The sequence below is a fragment of the Panthera tigris genome, chromosome B2, assembly GCF_018350195.1.
Source record: "Panthera tigris isolate Pti1 chromosome B2, P.tigris_Pti1_mat1.1, whole genome shotgun sequence".
NCBI lineage: Eukaryota > Metazoa > Chordata > Mammalia > Carnivora > Felidae > Panthera > Panthera tigris.
This window is the reverse complement of record NC_056664.1, coordinates 123,359,413-123,383,921: the sequence shown is the minus strand read 5'-3', so window position 1 is coordinate 123,383,921 and position 24,509 is coordinate 123,359,413. Positions and strand designations below refer to the sequence as shown.

General features: G+C 44.1%; 1 long non-coding RNA gene and 1 pseudogene across 1 annotated transcript; one reads left to right on the top strand and one right to left on the bottom strand.

Annotated features, from left to right (window-relative positions):
* The first annotated feature begins 975 nt into the window (after positions 1 to 975).
* LOC122238753 lies at positions 976 to 22,316 on the top strand. The gene is made up of 4 exons (XR_006217887.1): positions 976 to 1,028; positions 16,583 to 16,658; positions 18,754 to 18,823; positions 22,102 to 22,316. It is a non-coding gene; the product is annotated as an uncharacterized LOC122238753 (long non-coding RNA).
* A 1,199-nt stretch (positions 22,317 to 23,515) lies between these two features.
* Positions 23,516 to 24,160, bottom strand: LOC102959184 (annotated as a pseudogene).
* Positions 24,161 to 24,509: the final 349 nt, after the last annotated feature.

Here is a 24,509-nt window from a genome sequence, read left to right as displayed (position 1 = left end):
GCGCCTGGGCGGCTCAGTCGGTTAAGCATCCGACTCCTGATTTCGGCTCAGGTCACCGTCTCACCACTTGTGAGTTTGAGCCCTGCATGGAGCTCTGCGCCGCCAGCGTGGAGCCTGCTTGGGACACTCTGTCTCCCTTGCTCTCTGCCCCTCGCTCTCTTTCTCTCTCTCTCTCTCTCTCAAAAATAAACATTAAAAGAAAGAAAAAAAAACTAGCAGAGGCTGAAAGTAGTGAAGCACCTCCCTTTCCAAACTGCGTGACAAGAACAGGTGGTGAAAGCCAAGTGGTCAGTTTGTCTCTGCCTTTAAGCCTTAGCTTCCTGCCTATCCTGTCTTCATGGTTTGCTCTGAGGCACCAGTAAGCATGTTAACCTCATTCAGTCTGCTATGTGATAGAGCAGTGGCAAGGAGAGTTTTAAGATTGCAAAGTGGCCGAAATGTGAGAAAATATAACAAACTGAAAGTAGGAGGGGTGTGTGGAATCTACATATGCAAATGGAATGAATCTTAAAATAGCGAAGAGGGGTACCTGTGTGGCTCAGCCCGTTAAGCGTCTGACTTTGGCTCAGGTCTGACTTCAGCTCAGATCATGATCTCACAGTTCATGGGTTCGAGCCTTGCATCCAACTGCTGTCAGCACAGAGCCTGCTTCAGATCCTCTGTCCCCTTCTCTCTCTACCCCTTCCCCACTTGTTCTCTCTCTCTCTTTCAAAAAATAAATAAACCTTTCAAAAAAAATAGAAGAATTATGGAGAAGAGAGATTTATCATAGAACACAAGCTTATCAGTGTCCCATGCCAAGCAATCAACAGTGATCACATGTTTTCTACTTACAAATAAATAGACTTAAGAAGGATCCTTTAGAACATAATCTAATCATAGAACAGGACCTTTTGTTCTCATTCTAGAATGGTGTTTTTTCAAAATATAGGTCACACTCACAAGTGTGTCATAAAATCAATTAGTGGGTCATGCGTAGCAACTTTTCTCTCTGATAAAGTAGAAGATATCAGATTATATCACACAAAGTAAGTTCTGTGAACTTGAGTTTCAGGTGTGTGTGTGCTTGCGTGTGCTGGGGCATGATGTAAAATATAGTTTTTACTATGGGAAACTGTCAATAAAAATTAAAAAGAAAAGATCCTGGTGTGACATTACACGAGGCTTCCAGAAATTTGGGGGCAAACTCTGAGTTATGGGTTGAATTGTACTCCTCAAAAATATACATTGAAGTCCTAACCCCCAAGACTTATGAATGTGACCGTATTTATATATAGTGTCTTTGCAGACCTAGTATAGGTTGATACAGTAGGGAACAATTTAAACATAACGGGGATTTCACATTTGATTGTGTACAATTTATTCTGGGAGAAACACTAAAAGAGTGCATAAAACTGCACTGGCAGAATCGAACTGCGTAAGAAAACTCAAACTACAGGCACGTACCTCAGACACCTACCTGAGCCACATCAGTTCACTGTGTATCAGGATCCGTCCTCATTCGTGTCTGTCATTACACCTTACCTGAATGATTTCAGAAAACTTTCTTTCTATAACATGACACTAACTCCCAAGCTACAACCCCTTTCACAAGCAAAGTTCGTCTTTGTCAAGGTAAAGTACCGTGTTTATTGTAGTATTCATGCGTGTCTTATCCATTTAACGCGTGTGAAACTGTGCTACTGTTTTTAGCAGGCTCTCCCTTTTGTAAATGCACCAATGACGTGTGTGAGTTTTGTGCTCCAGTCACATCTGTCATTTAAGCCCCGTGGTTGTCACTGTGGGATTTTGCAGGGCACGGTGATTTTTAGGAATGCTACGTTGTGTCATAGCAGAACTGAGTGTATGGTATTTAAAACTGTGATAATGGATGAGATCATCCAGTGGGTGAGTAGAGAAGAGGGCAAGGGTTGAGTCCAGGGGCACTCCAGCCTTAACAGATAGAAAGGAGGAGCCAGTGAAGGAACCATTTTGTGAGATAGGAAGAAACTCAAGAGACATGGTGTTCTAGAAGCCAAGTGAAGGCAGTGTTTCAAGGAAAGGTCTAATCAATTGCATCTAGTGCTGCAGAGAAATCAAGAAACAAGAGTACTGACTGAGAAGTCACCACTGAATTTAGTAATTTGGTGGCAGAGTGGGGAAAAGCTTAACTGGAGACAATATATTTTTTGAATAATCATGAAATAAATTTTATTTGATTTTAACACAAGTCTTTTTCAAGTGAGTTCTGCCACTAACATGCACATTTATGTCTTGTACGGTGTCTCATAGATCAAGTTCTGCTTACAATTTTTAGTATCGCTATGGAGTCCCTCCTAAAGGTCTGACAGTGGGGCAGAAGCACTGTTTAAGGGAGCAGATTCTACAATTAAGACAGACTTTGTTGTACATTTCAGTGTCACTACTTACTAGTGATCTGACGTAAGCCTTACTTCAGATTTGCAAAGTGAGGTTCATATCCTACCGTGGTCATTGTCAGGACTGGGTAAGGGAAGTGCTTAGCATGGCATCTGACATAAGGATGCCTCATAAATGCTATTATTAATGTTTTTTTTTTTTACAATGATCTATGTAATGTTTGGCCTTGAATTTATAATGAAGTTGGGGGGATAAGACACAAAAAAATTAAATAAGCATAAATGAATAGAACCAAAGTAACCAGGGAAAGTGATACTTCCAACAGGACTGAAAGGAGGAAGAGCGGTGAGAAGGGTCCCCTGGGCTTGCTGTGCACCTGCCACTCTGTAAAACCATAGCTACATGTCTTTGGTTGGTCCTCATACCACACTGTGATGAGGCATTCTCCCCAGCCCAAGGGTGAGAAGACCAACACTCTAGTAGGCTCATACCTTCCACCAGGTCTCCAGTTAACAGGAGTGAGTGAGCTCATCTCTCAAATCCACGCTTGTGGAGACAGAGTGGAGCAGCAGAGAGGTACGGGGCTACGTCTCCACTCTCCGCCATATGCAAACACTAACAAGACAACAAAACAAAACCTGTGGCAAGCAAAGCTTCATTTTAGCCTGATGTTTCCTCTAAAGAACAACATCTAAGAAACAAACCCAAGGGAAGCCTGTGGCATATTCTTACCCTGGACCTTTTCTTCTTCTGGTAGGGTTAATCATATGGTGGAGCAGAGTTCCAGGGAAGGCACAGAAGGAGGACAGGTGTGGAAATGAGCAGCAAGTGTGTATAAAGGGGTGCTTACAGGAGACAAACACCGTGGTGTCTATTTCCCAACCTGGCTGATCCACACATTTACTCTGCAGTGGACTGTGTACCTGTAGTCTGTGTGGCTCCTGTTGGGGTAACTAATGGGGGGGGGCAGGTATTTGGATTTGAGGATGTCTCCACACTAGTTGAGCCTCTCAACTCAAGCTGCCAGAACATGGGTGACTGGTGCCCTGCAGGGTATGGTTCAAGGAGTGGCTTATATCTCTCTCCTCTCATTGGCCATTAAGGGTTCTTAAAGTGCTTCCTTAAGCAGAGAGTAGAGTCTAACTGGAAGAGATAGGCTGTGCCCCTGGGCATCATGTTAGCTAATTGTGAAGCTAGATGCTCAGTCTACCCACGTACTCTCAGTGGGTAAAGGCTATGGCCTTGAAGGATAAACCCATGACAGGTATGTTTTGATGGGCCGAGGGAAAATGGAACATGAAACTTTGTAGAGCTCCGTGGGACTTGGAAGGAGAGCGTTGATCAAGGTGTGTACTGGTTCCCCAAGGCTGTCATAACAAATGACCACAACTGGGTGACCTAACCTACAGAAATTTATTCTCTCACAGTTCTGGAGGAGGCTAGAAATGTGAGATCAGGTGTCGGCAGGGTGGGTTCCTTCTGGGCGTTCGGAGAGAGAATCTGTTCCATGCCTCTCTCCTATCTGCTGGTGGATGGCTGGAAATCTTTGGTTTCCCTTGGCTTATAGGCGTATCTCTCTGCCTTCATATTCCAAGGCTGTTTCTCCTGCATCTCTGTGTCTGTGTCGTTTCCTCTCTTCTTACAAGGACAACAGCGATATTGGATTAAAGCCCTGTCCTACTCCATAATGATCTCATCTTAACAATGATCTATATCTGCAAAAAAACCTATTTCGAAATAGGGTGATACTCTGAGATTCCAAAAAGAATATAAACGTTCCAGCCCTTACAAGAGGGGAGCATAAAACCATTAGGAGTTACTGTCTGTGAGAGAACAGAGAGGAAAGGAGAGGAAGGCGTCTCTGAAGGAAGGCTTGAAAGGACACAGAATACCAGTGAAGCAGGACAGGGTTATAACAGGAAGCACATGTACCATATGGGGCAGTGGAGATTTTAAAGAAGGAACCATTTACAGTCAGCGGTGGGGTTAAGTAAAAACAAACAAACAAAACAAGAGGGTGACGAAGAGCTCCAGAGCTAGCACAAGCAGGACGCCATTTCCACTAGCCCTCTTGCCCTCCTCCTTCCTCCCACTACCACAGAGAAGGGTTCCATGCGGGCTTCTACCAGCTTCTCTGCCGCCGACCTGCTCTGCGATGCCTCTCTTATCCTGTGCTGGGGTTTCTCTGATGCAGCGGCTGGGCTGCCTGGCACTCAGGTATGCCCTGCCTGGAGATGGGGAGTTAGTGCCAGGGTGCCACCCTTGAGGAGGGGGGAGTGGAAGCCAGTTGATGCCCACTTCCCTATTTCTTCCCTAGCTGACTGCTCTGGGATACATTCCATAAGATTCCTCAGAAGATTCTGAGGGATTGAGCACCAACTGACGACAGCGGTGGCCAATTCAAGAATTCATCCTTGTGTTGGGGTTTACTTCCTTCACCTTCACTCGCCCCACCTCTCACAACTGCCCCCTGAGATACATGCCCAAGCAAACACACAGGTACACAGCCTTCATTTCAGGCTCTTCTCTAAGGGAACCCCAGGCTGAGCAACCACTGTCAGCCAGTGAATTCAAGGGGGTTGAGGGATTTCTTGGAAAGAGTGAGAGAAAAGGGGGGTAGGACGGGAGGGAAGGATGGAGAGAGAGAAAGGGAGAACAGAGGAGGAAGAGAGGAAGAGAGAGGAAGGAGGAGGGAGAGGAGAGAGACAGAAAGAGAGCTGAAGCCGAAGAAGGCAAACTGTAGTCCTCTGAGCAGGAATACAGTCTCTGCCAACCCTCAGGCCAGTGGGCAGCTGGGAGGAAAAATACAAAGTACAATCGCCTGCCACCCACTGCCCCCTGCCAGAGACTTCTGTGGCTGAACCAATTCCCAGAGCGGGAGGAAGGGTCAGCCTTCATGCAGTTCATAGAGGTCAGCCTCCCAGGGCACAGAATAGGTGAGAAGGATAAGAGATAGAACTGGAAGCAGACAGAATTGCCAGCACAACCACGTCTGCCCACACCCCAGTTTTCTCTCCTGCTGATCGTGAGCCTTACAGAATTGGCCACAACATCGGTATCTTCACAAAGCCGTCTTTTCAAAGTGGTAAATGCTTCTAGGATGAGGTTGCTCTTGCAACCACGCAGAAATAACGTGTTGGCTACACATAATTTTGGTTTATCACCATTGAGCATAATCATCATAATAAACGCAGTCATCATCTGGATTAAGCAGCCTCGTTTGTATGAAGACAAGTGTGGACCTGCATTCAGAACACCCCCTGGTTCAAAGCCCAGCGCTGCTACTAACAAAAATTGGGCCCTGGAACGAGTTTCCTTAACCCTCGGAGTCTCGGTGTTCTCATCTGCAAAATAGGATTAAAATATCTACCCCACCTCACAAAATTTTTGTGGGGATTCAGTGAAAGGAGATATTGCAAATGGTGGCAAATGGACTTCGCTTGGGAGCAAAGAAGGGACTTCTTGTCACAGGGCTCATCCTCAGCTGTGTTGAAAAAAAGGTTCCGTGAGAAGCTATGACTTACGTGTTAAGGAAAGAATGTACTCTGTCTCAGGTGTAATTCATCTTGTATCTAAAAATGCATGATTCTGTGAAATACAACATACTTATTTCTCTCTCTCTCTTTTGTCCTTTGAGGAAAGTCTGCCCATTTCTTTTGAAGTAGCACTACTATATAAAGGAAATGCATCTTTCTTGCCTTGTAAACAATTTTTCCCATTATTTTGTTCCTCTTTCCCAAACAGGACTTTTTTAGTGGGAATGAAGATAGAAGAAAAAGAGTTTAATGAAAAGACAAACATGGATACAAATTTATGATCATACTCACCTTCTTTTTTTAAAAAAAAAGGAAAAATAATGAAGTTAAAGCAAATTGGATCACAAAGAAAAAATCAGATGTATTATGAAAATAATAATGTTTATGTTTTCTCTCTGGATTATGTAGTTGTTAAACCATATATTTCATTTGTTGACTATTTTGCGGTTATCACTCTGTTTATAAAAATGATTGCCAATTTCAAGCCTCATTCCGGAGAATGAGCCAGAGGGCATTGGGATAGGTGCGCACTAATCCTAAAATTGTGTTTGAACATGAGAGCTGGTTCTCCTTAGCAGGACTCAGGTGTTACAACCAAGGCTTAAGCCACAACAGAATTAGAAAACTATCCTTACATGGAAATCTTTTCTCAGAGGGCGTATATTTTGAATCTCTGTTTTCAATGAACAGAGCAAGCAGGGGCTGTGAAATGCATTTTCAGTTGGGGAGAGGGAAAGGGGCTTGTGGAAGGTGGCTAGTTAAGGGATGAATTAAATCTTTTTTTTTTTTTAAATAAATCAGAAAATCCATGTTTGGACCAGGCATTAGGAATACTATAGCCTTTGGTTCTTGGTCAATGGGAAATTTTAAGCATAGATCCTTGGGAAATTGACCAGACTACTCATTGTCCCACAGTAGATGTCAAGTATCTACCTGTCATAGAATTTCCTCCACCTGTTAGAATTTGGATGCCACTCTTTGGGGAGAGGTGGGTCTCAGGTAGCACTCTCTCAGATGGTGCAAGTGCAGGGTGGGTTCTTGGCAGTGAGCATCTCCTTGTATTTTGCCTCTTATGTGCCTCGCTGTCCTCACCCTAGTGTTAGCCCTGAGAGGCACCCAACGAGGTCTGAGGGGTCTGAGAGTTAGTCAATGTAACCATTCGGGCATCTCCCAGGCATGTGCAGATCTGGGAGAGCACACTGGCTTGGGTGCTGCAAGAGCTCCAGTAAAGAGAAAATGCTGGTTGCTATGACTCAACCTCAGCTGTGTAAAGTGACAGTTTACTCCTCTGACCAAAATGTATCTAGAATGTTAGAAAGCGCCTGTGCCTGATGTGTCTCTCAGAGTCAGTCTAGGCTGGTCTGCCTGCCTGCGTGAGCAGCTGAGAATGTATTTTCAAAGCTGTCTAGTGACTATTGCTCAAGTGGCTTACAGATGTCTGGGTTGGTCCTCTGGTAGATTCTCTCTAGAGCATTCTCTCTAATTCTGACCTTCTATCCCTACTCCAGGGATCTTGAGACCCACCTCTCTATTCTGTTTGGGGATGTGGCAATGATGGTTGATATTCTTCTGGTCAGAATGCCCAGATGCTCGTTCTCAGCTGTGTCTTCTCCATTGTAGGGGATGAAATTGTTCCTGGAAGAGTTCCAGGACCTGATGTCCTCACTTATTGGATTTTGCATATTTAGACAAAGCTTTTCCTTATGATTCCCAGATATGGCTCCTTCTCCTCTACTCCCCAGAGCACCTGGCTAATATCTGTTTATTGCTTTCTCTGCCCTGTATCCACAGTGCCTAGTGTATACATCTTGGCCTCACCAGACTATGGGCCCCACAAGTCCAAGGACAATGTCTTATTTAGCTCTGATTCTCCACAGCAGGTAATCCAGCACCTGAGGGTTGAGATGTGTCCCAGAAAGAATTCTTAAATGAATCAATGGGTAAATAATTGAATTTGTTACTCTGGAAGGGAATTCATCAAAAATTTTGCTTCTTTTTAAAGTATTTTTAAAAATTTATTGATTTTTGAGAGAGAGAGAGTGTGAGCAGAGGAAGAGAGAGAGAGGGAGCCACAGAATCTGAAGCAGGTTCCAGGCTCTGAGCTGTCAGCACAGAGTCTGACACGGGGCTCAAACTCAAGAACCGTGAGATCATGACCTGAGCTGAAGTCAGACCTGAGCCACCCAGGCACCCCCAAAATTTTTGCTCCTAATTGGACAGAAAAGTATTCTTCTTGGTGCTCAAGCTTCTCTGTACTCATCAAAGTACTGCATTTGGAAGGTGTTGTGGTAACTGAGTGATGGCCAGAGGAAGCATGAAAACAGATGCTGGAAAGAAACATTACTGTGAGTCAAGCTTAGGTATTTGTTTAGATAATAAGGGGTAATGCCAGAGTTAGTAATGAGGGAGACTAGACACTTTAAAAAGTACAAAATGAAGAAATAATTGCTAGTTGGGATCCTGCTGCTTTAGAATGTCCGTGAAAATGTTAGCAAATTGTATTTTTGTGGGATCAGATCCCTAGACTCTATTATTCCAAATATATTGTAAAAATTGTTGTGACTCAGGATCGCGTATCCATGTGGTTGATCCAGGAATGTCATGATGTGATAGAATGATTCCTCAACGTGCCCCTCTACCACTGTCTGGTTGGTTGTTTTTGAATGAGGCATTTAAATTATAGATCAATTTTTGTATAGAAAACAAACAGAATAGGCTAAGTGATGTCTATGATCTTTCCAATCTCTAAAAGGTTACAATTTTATACTTTTAGGTCGTTTTGAAAAAGACACAATTATTCAGAGTGCTCTTTATGGGGAAAAAAAAAAGATCCATACATACTCTTTTCTGTGAATATAATTTAAATATTTCAATGTAATATGGTATATGTTCAATGATTCATTTGAAAATATTAATATTTTAATAAAGAATATGTTAATGAAATCTCAAAATGTATGAACCGTTTAATTAATTTTTAACCTTTTTTTAAGTTTTTTTTTGAGACGGAATGGGGAGAGAGGCAGAGAGAGGATCTCAAGCAGTCTCTGTGCTGTCAGTGCAGAGCCCGATGTAGGGCCTGATCCCACTAACGGTGAGATCATGACCTGAGCTGAAACCAAAAGTCGGATGCTTAACCGACTAAGCTACCCAGGTACCCAAAAACATGTTTGTTTGTTTTTTTTAATGTTTACCTACTTTTGAGAAAGAGCAGGCGAGGGGCAGAAAGAGAGAGGGAGACACAGGATCTGAAGTAGGGGCTTTGCTGACAGCAGAGAGCCCAGTGAGGGGCTGGAGCCCACGAATTGTGAGACCATGACTTGAGCTGAAGTCAGACGCTTAACCAACTGAGCCACCCAGGCACCCCTGGACTCTTTTAATTCTTAACACAATATCTGCATTTTTCTCAAAAACAAAACAAAAATACTTTCTACTTGAAACTCCACATCATGATGATATTCCCCTTAACAGTTTGCTGAATGACATTTTGTTAGGGCTGATAGGAGGGGGTTACTCCCACAGTCCTGGAGTCATAGAAGCTGCCTGATGGGAAAAGTGATATGCACGTCACAGAGCATAAGTAGGGAAGGGATGGAAGGGGAAGAGTCATCCCTCATATTTGACTCCTTCCACGGTAATTTTCTTCCTACCACCACTTCTGTGGAGCCAGAGGAAGCACGAACGAGACAGAGGTGACTTACTTATGTATTACACACAAATTGGAAACCAATGGTTGCCCTATCCTTTCTGGCTCCAATTATTTCCCCAGCGCTCCCAGTTGTGAAATGGGGTGACCTTACATCAGACACAGAAGAATTTTGGCACCAGCTTAAAGAAAAGCTCCTGATGAAAATAGAATTCTTTTTGCTTTACAAAAGTATATTAATTATGTATATAAAATAATTCTTTATGGTCTGACTTGAGCATTAAATCCCATCGATGCATCACATGCTACATTCTTTGGTTCAGCAAAAGTGTGTTAAAAAATGAGATTTTGCAACTTTCTAAGTGGGTTTAATAATGAGGAAGGTGGTAAGGGCTGGCTTTTCTCTGGTTTAAATTAAAACAGTTTCTGATAAAGACAAACCAAACTTCCCTCCTCTGTGTTTCTCTTCTTTTTTTTTTTTTTTAAGTTTATTTATTTTTGAGAGAGACAGAGACAGTGCAAGTGGGGGAGAGGCAGGGAGAGAAAAAGGCAGAATCCCAAGCAGGCTCCCCACTGTCAGCATGGAGCCTGATATGGGGGCTCAAACTCATGAAACCATGAGATTATGACCTGGGCCGAAACCGAGATTCGAACACTTAACTGACTGAGCCACCCAGGTGCCCCTATGTTTCTCCTCTTTCATAGCTTTGGATCCTTCCAAAATACCTATCATCTCAGAATAGGGTAAGATGCCTTGAGAACGCCCTACACAGAGGAAACCACCTTTTTGGTGGTGCATTCATGATCGCCATGCAAAGATATTTCTATGGGGTGAGGTCTCCTTGATTGAAACCATCATCTTATGTTCTTTCCTATCTCTGATTAGCCACAATTCGTTTCCAGGGAATTGTGCAACCGATCCAGGATTTTATTTCAGAGAGAGCCTGGGCTATGCATATATTCTTTGTGGACACATTGGCCCTGAAATCCCAGAAAGTCCAGAGATGAGTCATCGGCAATACGGTTGCCCTGGTACACGAAACTGTGATCAAACTGGTGTTATCTGGTGTGTTATCAGAGTGTAGATGAGGTGTAGGTGGCAGATGGAGGAAGAAGGCGATTTGACGAATGACAGCTATTAAATTGAAACCAGGGAGGAGCAGCTCTCAACTGTGGGCCAATCTATACCACCATGTGAGGAGGGACGCTGTGTTGGCAGTGACAAGCTGGCAGGGTCAAGGAAATGAATTCCTGTGGAAGTGTCAAGGTTGGCCAGAGTTCCCTCCGAATAATAAAATCTTTACTGCACCGTCAGTGCTCATTGGAGACAGAAAGGAGACGTTGAGTCAGTGTCCAGAGAAAAGCAGAATCAATTCTGTACACACTCTCGGCTAACACAGACCATCCCTGAATGCATAGCCAGCCCCCTGCTTGAGAAAAATCACACCTGCGCCTCTACCTCTCAGACTTACTTGTATCTTCTACCAACTTCATGACGAGTTTGGTTTCTTCGTCTTGTAACACAATGTATTTTTCTCCTTTATTTCTCTGGTGGAGAAAAATATGGAGAATTAGAAAGAAAAGGAGTATCTCCACTTTTCCTTCAGATGCAGTCCTAATGCTGCTCTTGAAAAAGGCAAGCGTGGAAAAAAAAAAGTACCCAGCCTGTGCAAGTTTTTGTTTTAGTTTTGTCGTCTTTGTGGATGTGTTTAATAGTGAGGTACTTTGTGCGGGCTTGCAAAGTCACCGTATTGGGCGGAAGGAAACTTGTACTGCTCTTCCCTAGGTTGGTCCTGTCCTGCTGAGGAAGGGCATACTGTTAGGAGAGGCATAATGACACTCACACCTTCTTGCGAGTTCCATTACTGTCACTACTCCTTCAGCTCTAGGCTATCTTTCAAATGCGTGCTCAAACACAGCCTTCTCAGAAATCCTTCTTTCATACAAACTCGCTACTGTCCCACCCTCACCCCCAAGGAATCACTTTCCTTGCACTATTTCTAGACTTCGTGCATATCTCACTCTACTGAAACCATTGATCTACCTTGTTTTCATGTCTATCACACTAGAATGTGAACCCCTACAGAGAATAGATGGTATCTTGCCTAATAGTGAAAGGCAAATAGTAGGGACCAAATAAATGTATGTTTGACTGTCTGACTGGCTGCAGTCCTTATCATGGGGCACACAGCCAGGGGGGGGAGCTGACTGTTCTCTGAGTACAGGATCTATCACACCAATATTTTACTTATTTTCTGGCTTGGTACATTTCCCTTAAAGCCAGTTCTGGTCTATTGTGAAATGTCTTTCTCATGAGCCGCTTCCCCCTCCATCGTGTTAACACATATACACACATAGTCCAGGCAGAAGGTTTCTTTGTGGATGGGGAAATGAAAATACCATATTGCATTAGTTCTAAAACAGATTTTTTTTTCACCTTTTGAATTGAAATTAGGGAATTTTTGCCAATCGATGGCATCTTCCAGCTATGATTGGCAGTGCTTTTTGGAATCAGACCCAAAATGATGCATCTTTCAATGACGGCTTCTTAGATTTGTTAAAATATTCTACTTATGGAAAAAGCTATACCAGGGGCCAAGCCAGCCAGAATTTATATGGTAAATTCTGGATATGTTCCGAATGCTACATTAAAAACAAACCAAAAACCGACTTTTCCAGAATAAAGTGAGAGGATCAGACTTAAGGATCAGCAAGCAAGGATCATGTGACAGTCATTGTTACAGCTCTGGCATCTGATCTAGTACATGCCTGGAACATATACATACTTACTGCATAAAGTTAATTGATAATAGTTTTTGAGTATTCACTCTGTTTTAGTCAGTGGATTTTAAGTGCTTTTTATGTTTAAGCTCATTTAATACTCAGGATATCACTGTGTGGGACTATGATCCCCATTTTTCAGATGCATAGAGTGAGGTTGAGGGCAGGAAGGTAATGTGCCCTACGTGCTATAAAGAGTACGCGGCAAAGCTATGGCTGGACCCCAGCTTCATTTGCCATCAAAAGCCATGCTCTTGTGCTCTATGCAGTGCATTCGTTCCAGTGAATATTGATTTTGAATAAGTGATATTTCTACTGGTGGTCATTTGCTTGGTCAGTTGTCAATTCTCAACTTTCTGTCCAAATTGTCCACTTTCCTGGGCCCCATATACTCCACTAGTCATCAAATGACTATCCTGGATCTAACATTTTGATGAATATTGTTTGGTGTAATAAACAGTCCATTGGAAAAATATTTCCTTTATTTAATGATTATAGGCAAAATCCTATCAAAACCCAAATGCTCTAAGAGCCATTTGTGATTATGATGTGGTTGTATTTCACAAACGCAATATTGTGGAGGTAAGATAAATTCATTTTGGGGGCGCCTGGGTGGCTCAGTGGGTTAAGCATCTGACTCTTGATTTCAGCTCTGGTCATGATCTCACAGTTTGTAAGATCAGGCCCCAAGTTGGGCTCTTCATTGACAGTGTGGAGTCTGCTTGGGATTCTCTCTCTCTCTTTCTCTCTCTCTCTCTCTCTCTCCCCCACTCTTGCTCATGCTCACTCTCTCTCTCAAATAAATAAACTTAAAAAAAATTTTCAAGAAAAAGTCATTTTGTAAGTAGTAGAAAAAAAAAAACCCACAATCTCTCTTTCGTAGGATTGCCATCCTTGAGGTCGTGTAGAAAAAAATTAAATTCGGTGGCCTTTGATTGATGTCATCTTTAGGGCCTGAGACCTGTTTTTCTGACACCGAGACACTCAAGCATAATATTAAGAAAATCCTGAGGAAATTCACTTCAGGTACAAAAGATTCTGCTAGACCACCGTTTCCTCTTTGTAGTCATTGCAGAGCTCAGAATGAGGGGTGGTGCCCTGGCCACCATGCTGGGCAATGGAAGAAGCACGGGTCTAGGACCAAGCTCGAATGTGCACCCCAGTTTCCTGGAGGGCTTGTTCAAACACAGATTGCTGGACCCACCCCCACAGTCTCTGATCTATCAGGCCTGTGATGAGCCCTGAGAATTTGCATTTAAACAAGTTCCCAGATGGTGCCCATGCTCCCTATCCAGGCAAAACACTCTCTGAACCACTAGCCTCAACATTAGAAGGCCAGAGTCTGGCTCCTGGACTCCTCATTTTCTCAGCTGTGGCTTAGGGAATTTAATGATCTGTTTTGACTCCTTATGAGTAACCTTGACTATAGGCTACCTGTTGTATCCATTTTGTTTGTTTGTTTTTGAGAGAGAGACAGACAGACAAACAGAGCCTGAGCTGGGGAGGGGCAGAGAGAGAGGGAGACACAGAATCCGAAGCAGGCTCCAGGCTCTCAGCTGGCAGCACAGAGCCCAATATGGGCTCGAACCCACTAATCGTGAGATCATGACCTGAGCCGAAGTCGACACTTAACCCACTGAGCCACCCACGTGCCCCTGTTGTATCCATTTTCTAACACTTGTGTGAAAAGAAATGAAACTAACATGCTTGCAAATTACTTAAAAAACTATTTTGTTGGTATTACTAATATTATTGTGAAAGAAGCTATAGATTTATGTCACCCCAGACAGCAGCTGGCAGAATTTTTGAGTTACACAAGGCCGAGGGGTAAAAGTTCAGATAATTCAAAATGAATGTTGTGCCCTAAAAGAGCACATAGGGGCCTTGGGAGCCAGCATGGAATATAAGCGGTAGGGACACAGGCTCTGTTCTACTCATGTGTGTTCAAATCCTGTTTCCCGTCTGGAAAATCAGAATGGGAGCAGTTACCTTGCAGGCTTGCCGAGAGGGCTATTCAAGAGAATGCATTTAAAGAAGCAGCACATGGGGCGCCTGGGTGGCTCAGTTGGTTAAGCGTCTGACTTCGGCTCAGGTCATGATCTCACGGCTCATGGGTTCGAGCCCCGCATCCGTCTCTGTGCTGACAGCTCAGGGCCTGGAGCCTGCTTCAGAATCTGTGTCCTCCTCTCTCTGCCCCTCCCCCACTCATGCTCACTCTCTCTCAAAAATAAATAAACATTTAAAAATTAACATTTAGAAATTAAAATAATAATAATAAATAAAGAAGCAGCACAGTGCCTGCCTGCCATACAGTAGGCACTCCGTAAATATTGGCCAATATTTAGATTTCAGGTTGGTAACACAGCCATTAAGCTGTTCCATGGAAACAGCCAGTTCCTTGATCCTGAGAGTCCATATTCTAACTACGCTGCTTTGAACAAGCAGTTGGACTCACTGACCTCTAAGGTTACTTCCAACTAAGACTCTGATGTCAGCACAAAGCAGGCAAATCTGGTCAGTTGCCAGCAACCAGGACTGTTTTCCTCAGTCTATAACCGACAGCTTTACCACTCACGTCTTGGCCCTGCCCCACCCCATAATCGTCAAGCAGACTTTCTGGAACTCCCTAGCAGGCAAAGCACTAACAATAGAAAACTTAAAATGACACAAAGACTGGTGTTCAGAGCGCTTCATTCCCCCCCCCCCCCGGGTTATGTGACAATTGAATCAAGTCTAAACCAGAGAATGTGTGACAGTGCAATGAGCTCTTCACGAACAAATGCCAGATAAGCTTCAGCAATGTGCTCCGGGTGGGTGGAACTTCCAGGCTTGCAAAACCCTGTAGTTGATGGAGGCAACAACTGGAGCACAATTGCTGACCAAGTCGTGGAACCTGATGCCGTGTCATGGGGCTGGAATGCAGCTCGTGGTACCCTGTTGGGCAGACTTTCCTTTTATACCTCATGCAGATTAGAAGTTATTCACTGAGGCTGTGTGTCTTCTTGCACAGCACAGGGACCAACACTCTGCCCATTCAACCTGACATCACAAGTGATATGGGCGGGTAGGGCGTCCTTGAACATGCAAGCTCATTTCAGTGATGGCAAGTGACTGATTCAACAAACTTGGGAGAGAATTTGCTCAGTTTCCATCACTCTCTTTCTCACTGGGTTTAGGGTGACTGGGTGGGTCACGGGACAGGCAAGGAAAGATGACAGTAAGACACTTCAGTTTGATCTGACAGCATTAGTTGCCTCTTCTGACATTCCTTGACAGCAAATACAAAAAATATAATTCTTTACGGGAATGCCTATTTTTAAATCTTTTTCCTAATTTTAAGTTGGGAGTGAGAGCATTTTTTTTTCTTAAGGAAATATTTCATATGATTGACAGATAATGCACTATCCATTTTTTAGACAATTTTTTTTTCCTGACTCCTGGTAAACCTTTAACTTTTCTGTTTCTCTCTGCATCTGGGTCCCAGTTGCCTCCAATTCTGAGAACTTTTTCTCACTTTCTTCAAAGCTCTCAGCCTCTAGAGTACTGACTTCCTTTCCATATGATTCATTGCCAGCCTTCACGGTGACTTCCACATTCATAATCTTCCAGTCAGACGAGCACTGTTTTCATTCTATCTCAGCCACACCCCAGCAAGGCCACGTCTTACACTTGGCCACAACTCAGATATGCTTCACTTCCAGGATGGCAAATTCTGAAATCCCTACTTTTTTCTCAAAGTCCATTCCTTCCTCTCTCCCTCTGCTTTTCCTTTCATCTCCGTTGAGACCTCTAGTTCATGATGCTTACCTACTCTACCTATCCATCACCTGGATTTGGTTTCATTGCAGCAACCTGAACCCATTGGCTTATCACATCAATTCAGCATCACCCATGATTCCCTCTGTGATACCCTTTCCATTCTTGCTGGCTCTCTAGAGAGCACTTGCAGGGATCTCCCACCTGGTCTCTCTTTCTTCCAATCTGCTCTGTTCTAATCCATATTAGTTACCCCTTCTAAAATGCTCATCCTGATTTTAAAGCCCTGAGAAAACTTGTGTAACTCTTATCCTCCACAACCTTCTAGTTTTTCTTCCAAATCTTGCTCATGCTCTTTTTTTCATCTCCACCTGAAAGATACCGTCTATTGTATTAAAGTCCATCTCAAATAACACGTCTGATTCTTCCACCTGCATTTGGTCACTTCTTAATGTTATGTTTCTTTGCTAGTGGCAATGGTCTGCATATTTGTTTTATCTCCTTGCAGTGTGATTCAGGCTAAGGCACATGAGCGCTGGATTTAGAGAGAGATCCAGATGAAGACCCCGGCTGTACTATTTACTGTATGTATCAGTTGTAAGATCTTGGGCGAGTCTTTCATTTGCCAAGACCACACTTCCTCCTCCAAAAAGGGGACAGTACCACCTACTTGGTGGGATGGTAATAATGATTCAATTAGAACAAAAGACTGCCATATAAGAGTCACTCAAGAAATATTATTTCTTCCATTCTTCCCCATTCCTTGTGTCTTTGAAGTAGAAGACCACGTCTTACTTATTTTGTTTCCCTTGAAATGTCAACAGAGTTTGGCCTTTCCTGGGCCATAAGTAAATAGTCACTGAATTCCCATGTCTATATCATGCGTCCTTTTTTGTTGTGAAGGTTGGAGCTCCAGAGACAATGCATTTTTTTATCTGCATTCCGTTTCCTACTTAATTTTGGTATGTTTGTTTATTTACTTTGTTATTTTTTTAAGTAGGCTCCTTGCCCAGTATGGAGCCCAATGCAGGGCTTGAACTCATGATACTGAGATCAAGACCTGAGCTGAGATCAAGAGTAGGACGCTTAACTGACTGAGCCACCCAGGCACCCCCATTTTCATAAGTTTGAAGCAGAATATTCTTTTTGTCTTAATTTTTAAATGTTTATTTATTTTTGAGAAAGAGAGACAGAGAGTGAGCAGGGGAGGGGCAGAGAGAGAGAGGGAGACACAGAATCTGAAGCAGGTGCCAGGCTCCAAGCTGTCAGCACAGAGCCTGATGCAGGGCTCGAACTCACGAACCGTGAGATCATGACCTGAGCTGAAGTCAGACGCTTAACCAACTGAGCCACCCAGGTGCCCCTAAAGCAGAATATTCCTTATACGCTGAGCAGACACTTAATTATACCAAATTTCCCTACCGTGGATAATTCTATCTGCTCTATTGAGAAAGACCTGTGGCTAGGTGCCCTATGTCTGGCCTGGAGTAAAGAGACTTTTGTGTTTGTGTGAAGAAAGCTCAGTCATAATAATGATATCTGAGAATCTTCCTCTTGGGGTGATTGACTCAGCATGATCCAGTATGGTTGTGACCCATCATGCCCTCTCCCACACGTGGAGCTAATATGAAATGAGTTGGGAAAACTGATTCACATCCTTATATGCAGAGGGACCCTGTTACAAAAATCTAATAATACTACAGAATTCCTGGCAAAATAAGTGCTTCCCTGGGGAAAGCCAAGGCTCCCGGCTCAATGCTTATTAAAGGTATTGTGACATAGTAGAAAGCTCATTGACCTTGGGTTGGAAAGGCCTTCACTCGATCTCAGCTCTACTACATATTAGCTGTGGAACCTCATATAGGTTACTTGGACCTCTCTTGTCTGTAAACGATGACAGCACACTACATCACAAGTTATCATGAGCACTGAATGACACACCTGGAAGCAAGCACCCAGTGGCATGCACGGCATAACCAGAAAGAACTGACAAACGCTAGTAAAAACATCAAAGAGCATAGAGAGATTTTTCATTGAAAAAAGACCTAGCACCATTTGTAGACATAAGTAGTATCTATTGTGCTGTCAGCGACTACCCATGTGCACGGTTCATGTGTCAACTTGGCTGGGCTTTGATGCCGAGACATTAAGCCAAACACCAGTCTAGATGTCACTGTGAAGGTATATTTTAGCTTTTACATCAGTAGACTTGGAGGAAAGCAGATTTACTCCCCATTGTGTGTAGGCATTGTCCAATCTGTCGAGACCTTAAGAAGAAAAGATTGAGGAATTCTACTGGCAGGCTGCTTTCAGACTAGAGCTCCAATGTCAGTTCTTCCCTGGTCTCCAGCCTGCTGACCTGCTCTGCAGATTTGGGACTTGCCAGACCTTACAACTGTGTGAGCCAGTTCCTTAAAATAAATCTCTATGTAGATACACCTCCTATCGGTTCTATTTCTCTTACACAGCCTGCCCTGCTCACTAGGTGGTCATTAAGTGTCAGGAACTATATCCAACTCATCTTTATATCCTCAGCACCTAGCCCAGTGCCAGATATATGGTAAATATTCATGCTTATTGAGCTGAAAAAGAATAGCTCGCATTCATATACTATTTTGTAAAAATCGTTACACTAATCAATGGCTCTACTTAGTTCTTCATTCTTCAAACATTTTTCAGATGACCACGCTTAACGCTGATGATGCAGAAAGAAAAGACAGAATGGCTCTTCTCTGGCAGTTGTTTAACGGTGGGTTGGAGTGAATGGGGCTGGTGCATAAATGGAGGGTAAAACTGGACACTTGGGACCCAGCGTATCCAGGCGAGAGAGCGTGAGCTCCTGGTGCAAAGCAGGGGCAACTGGAAGAAAGAGGAAGGGATGAATTCAAGAGAGAACTAGGATATGAAAATAGTGAGAAACAGGAGAGTAAGGTGTCTCCCATGACTCCCTGGTTTCTGTCTGAGAAGACCTGGGAGGAGCAAAATTTCTCATCAGCTCATCTGATCCTAACATTCCTCAACATCACAAAATACAACCCCTTCCTTTAAGGGATGCAGACACTGAGGCTGAGAGGGAACAGATCAACTGCCCCAAGCCTCATAAATCAGGAGCTGGCAGAGCTGGTATCAGAATCGCAGGCCATACCGTCTGGCTATGATGCCCTCTCTTCAGCTTCCATTATGCAGCCTGGCAAACGCCCTGGGCAGTGAGGAGTGAGGAAGGGCCTTGGAGCATCCCTGTGACTTCTCTATGGTGTCACCTCACTCCCTTGAGTGGTCAGATAGCAAAGCAGCCTGCCGCCCTATCTGGATGTACAACTGAACTTTATAAACGACCCAGGAGTCATTCACTTCCTTTCCAAGAAGCTACAGAGAGTGAAGCAGATTTGCTGTGCTTTCAGTTGGTTGTCCTAGATGGGAAGAGGAGGGACATTTATTTGCAGTCAGAGAGGGATAATGTTAATTGGTAAAAACGAAAGTACATTTTCCCCCAAAGCGTGAGGTCATCCTCTTCCTATTTTTTTTTTTTTTTTTTCTGAGGCCGTTCTTGTGCAGGCCTTCTGTATTTATTTTTTTAATTTTTTTTCAACGTTTTTAATTTATTTTTGGGACAGAGAGAGACAGAGCATGAACGGGGGAGGGGCAGAGAGAGAGGGAGACACAGAATCGGAAACAGGCTCCGAGCCATCAGCCCAGAGCCTGACGCGGGGCTCGAACTCACAGACCGCGAGATCGTGACCTGGCTGAAGTCGGAAGCTTAACCGACTGCGCCACCCAGGCGCCCCATCCTCTTCCTATTTTTAATTCAGAAGTGCCCTACATGGAATCAGTGTTCCCTTTCAAGTAAATGACAACATTTGACTTGTTGTCCTTTAAAGCCTGCCCACCCATCCCCTTCCTGCTCTCTCTGCTGACCACAGTTATTAACCCCAGCAGCATGAATCAAGGAATTCTAGCAACCTGAGCCCTCTCCGTAACCTGGCAGTTGTCCAGCAACTGGTAAGGAGCGAACTGCTTTCTCTTTCTTGCTCTGAGATGGACCTGGAAGCGGGAACCAGGAACCAGGAACCCAAACCCACCTCTGGTCTCCCACATCATTTTCCAAGTCCCTCTTTGTCCGCCTCTCAGCTCTCATTTGTCTTGACTGTCTTAACATGGCCCCTAAGTGGAGGTGACCCACAGACTGCTAACCTGTCTTCGAGGGCACCTGTTCACGTAGCTTGACCTTTGCCTGGGTCTCAGTTTCTGATTTTTTTTTCTTTTTTGACAATGCTGCTGCCCCAGACCAGGTGGGCTCATGTTTAATTCATCTCAGGGCTAATTCTAGCCAGGTTAGGGAAGGGGCATGGCAACTTTGGCCTCCCACCCCAGGCCTTCCTGCTGTCATGGTGACTAAGGAATGGTGGGGGACAACGGTTTGTGTCCCCCTCCCTGCCCCAAGTTCGGGGCAGTCATGGCAGCCTCCAGCACCTGTTCCCAAAGAGCATCCTCATAGGACACACTAATGGCAGAAACACAGGTACGAGGCCAGTGGGAAAGAGGCATGGAGATGCCTTGCAAGCAGGCAAGGAGAAACATGCAAGCATCAGGATGCTCCTTTCCCTCACTTGCAAGGGTCAGGATTGATCCTAATACCTGGTATATGCCGGTTATTCCACTATCTTCCAGGTGGGCACACCAAGACTGACGTCCCACAGCAGAGAGGTCCAGTGCCTCTGAGTCTTCGCTCCTGCTGTTCCCTCCGTGTGACTTGTGCTGCCTTCTTATCATCACCTCAGTTTCTGAATTCTTATCTAAGCCCTCCAGGACACTTATTTTTCTAGCACCTCCCCCCACTCCCTGTCTTGCAGGACTGCCCTCCCGTTAACCACTTAGCACAGTGGCAGAGTGGTTACCAGGTGATTCAAGTGGAATTTAGAGCTCTGCAAAAACACAAGTGCTCAACATGTGTCAGGTCTTTTGACTCCTGCTTGACTCTGAGCCTTGCTCATCCTGGAGGTTTACTTCATGCACCATTTGGGACATCTTCAAACTGGGGTTTCAGGCAGCCCTCGCCATCCTAGAATGAGTCTCGGATGGGGGGCTAAATCTGAGGTCGGTTGGGCTCTGACCCAACACCTGACTTATTCCAGTGGGAGGGTAGTTCTAAGGCCAGGCCTCGGCCCCTACCCCCACGCCAGCCAAGTTCAGCTGTGATTTGAGAATCATGACTTCCTGGGTCTCAAGGGGATGGCAATCAGACCTTTGCCAGATGGCGAGGCAGCTGGATGCTACTTTTGCATAAAATCACTACAGAGTCTGTAACCATTAGAACTACCATTTTCATGGAAGCCAGCTCAACCTTGTTAACTGAGCAAATTTGGAGCAGCTCCAAACATCCATCCAGTTGATGAAATTGGTGCTCTCCAAGCATGCCACATCATTTTGAGTCCAAATTCAAAGTTTAATCTCCATTGGTGGTTTCCTGAGAATTGTCGTCCTGAGCATTGGGAGACGGCACAGGAAATATCGACGATCACCCCTTCATCATCAGATTGTGATTTGTGAACTAACATTCCTGGCCAGAAAAAGTTGGAAGAGGCTAAAACTGTCTCTTAGCTCACATTTTTTTTTTGCAATTTAAAATCAATGATATAATTAGATTTCCGTATCCTACTGCTTAATCCTTTGTTTAGATTTCATGCTTTCAATTATTCGTATCACCTTGGGTTTCCAGTTTGGGCAATTAAGAGTTGTCACCTTGCACAGGAGACTCCCGATGTCCCTGGTGGAAGGTCACGGTGATGTCTAGCAGCCTAGGCTGAGTCCCACTCCACTGGCTTCCAGAGCTCTGCTTGCCCTTGGGTGTTTGCTGTCGGCTGGGCTGTGTTGCATAAGGTCAGAGCCTGGAGCTGCCACATCCACAGCTCTGTCCCCAGCACTGACTCAGTGCCTGGCACTCAGAAACTGCAGAATAAATATTTATTGAGTGAATGCCTCGAGAGCAATCAGCGGCTGTGTAATGGAGTGCTTTGTCCTTTTCTACAGCAAATGGATCTCAAAGGTCAGGAATGAGAAGATGAAAACGGAATTGAAGCAGATTAAATCAAGGCACAACATTGTCACCCATGGTACATGTACATCTGCACCCAGGGTTCTGCTCAGAGAACCCGCACAGAGCTTCTTTCTCTCTGCGCCACCTTTTTAAAATCTTTATTTATTTGCAGGGAGGGGGGGCAGAGAGAGAAAGGGGGAGACCCAGAATCCAAAGCAGGCTCCAGGCTCTGAGCTGACAACACAGAGCCTGATGCAGGACTTAAACTCATGAATCGCGAGATCATGACCTGAGCCAAAGTCGGCCACTTGACCAACCGAGCCACCCAGGTGCCCCTCTCTCTGCTTTTAAAAGAAAACTGGACAGTCTCCTGCAGTTCCAAAGTAGAGTGGAAAAAAAAAAAAAAAAAAAAAAGCAGTGGAGAGAGGGGAGTTCAGAAGGAAAAGTCCAAACACCCTCTTCCCTATAGTAATATTAAAAACAGTAAAAACAATAAGGCTAAGTTGTATTCAATCACTTTCCACGTGTCAGGAACTGTACCGTACATTTATTATTTTATTAATCTTCGCAACAAGCTTATGAGACAGATATTATTATCATGCCTATTTGTGGATGAAAAATAGGAGCTTGAAGAATTTAAATGATTTGCTGAAGCTGGTAGTTAGGGAAGCTGGAATCCGCCCCAGGTTTGTCTGAGTTTAGCCACAGCCACATAAGTGTTGTGTCTTTGTCCTTTGCTGGTTTCAGTATTTAAGAACAAGGTGCAAGTCTCATGAGTTGTTTCATTCAGAACACCTGGCTCAGGGTCATGCAAATCATGTGGAGATAGTAAATATTTGTTGATTTGGAAGTAGAGATAGTCAAAAGGCACTAGGATAGGGTTATCACACTTGAAAATAAGCACACATGAAAGGAAATTCCAAAGCCAACTAAGGGAAAGCAGAGTGGTAAGTGGCCTTGCAGCTCACAAAAGACACAATGTATCATTAAAGGTGTTTGGCATTCTTAGCATTAAGTCATAAGAGCATTTTAAAGTGGATCCAACGTGTCTCCCTGCTTAAGTTTTTCTTTCCATTGGTTGTATGGACTGAATTGTGTCCCCCTGAAATTTATATGTTGAAGTCTCACCCTCAACGTGACTCTATTTGCAAACGGAGAATTCAGGGAGGTAATTCAGATTCAATAAGATAGAAGGGTGGGACCCTAATGCAATAAGAAGAAGAAATACACCTCTCTCTCTCTCTCTCTCTCTTTTTAGATTGCTTCTTAAACTGCTTTATTACCTTTACAGCATGTAATAAACATCTTTTCCTGCAAGTTGATGAAACTTCCCTGACAGAAAAACTTCCAGAGTAAGGCAAAATGGAATCTCTAATCAGAAAAATGACGTAACACCATAGGTTCACATCAAGAAAATGCAACTTCGGGAAGCAGGGGGGTTATTATTACTAATCTCAGCATTGGAGGCATAAGGCAAAACTCATCATGATGGTCACGGTGAGGGGGATCTCCTATAAGAATGGGCAAACTGTACCTCAACTGAAGCCCCCTGATTTCCTCCTTAGCTGCCTCATGTCATCCGTGAAAAGTTCCGTATCATCTGTGTCTCCATCTGTCATGTCAACGTTATTGACAAGCTTGTTGGGCATATCCTCTCTACCATCATGGGCAGGTGGGGCCAAATCCACTCTAATATTTCCTCTAGGCTCCTGGCCTTCACCACCTCCCAAAGGGTGGGCTTCTTCTTCATTCTGCACTGGAGCCTGCCTTTCTCCTTCTCTTTCCCGGAGGACATTTTCCATGTTGAAACTTTTTTCCTGCTTACTTTTCCTGCAGGGATCCAACAGAGTCTTTCTCTCTTAGCCTTGAAATCTGCTGTGCCAATGGACCTGAATTTCTTGAGTGCAAATGGACGACTTGCTGGGCGGGGGAGTCAAAACCACTTGCTGGATGGTGACGTGGTTTATTTATAAGCAATTTCAACATGGCTGGGACCCAACAGCTCACCCTGCTTTCTCTGCCCACCATTTTTATCAACACCTCTCTTTTTCTCTCTGCTTAAACACAGAGAAGGACATGTGAGGAGACAGTAAGAAGATTGGTCATCCACAAGAAAAAGCGAGGTCTCACCAGGAACTGAATTTTCTAGCACCTTGATCTTGGACTTTCAGCCTCCAGAATGGTGACAGAATACATTTATGTTGTTGAAGCCTCCCAGTCAGTGGTACTTATTATGACAGTCTAAACAGACTAATACAACAGACCACCCTACATTGTGTTATCAGAATTATATGCATACAACAATAAACTCATCTCATGCTTTAAAAATCTTCAAGGTCCCCCACTGACTTGTAAGTCCAAACTCTTTAGCTTGGAACCTGAGGCCATCCTCCGTGTCACT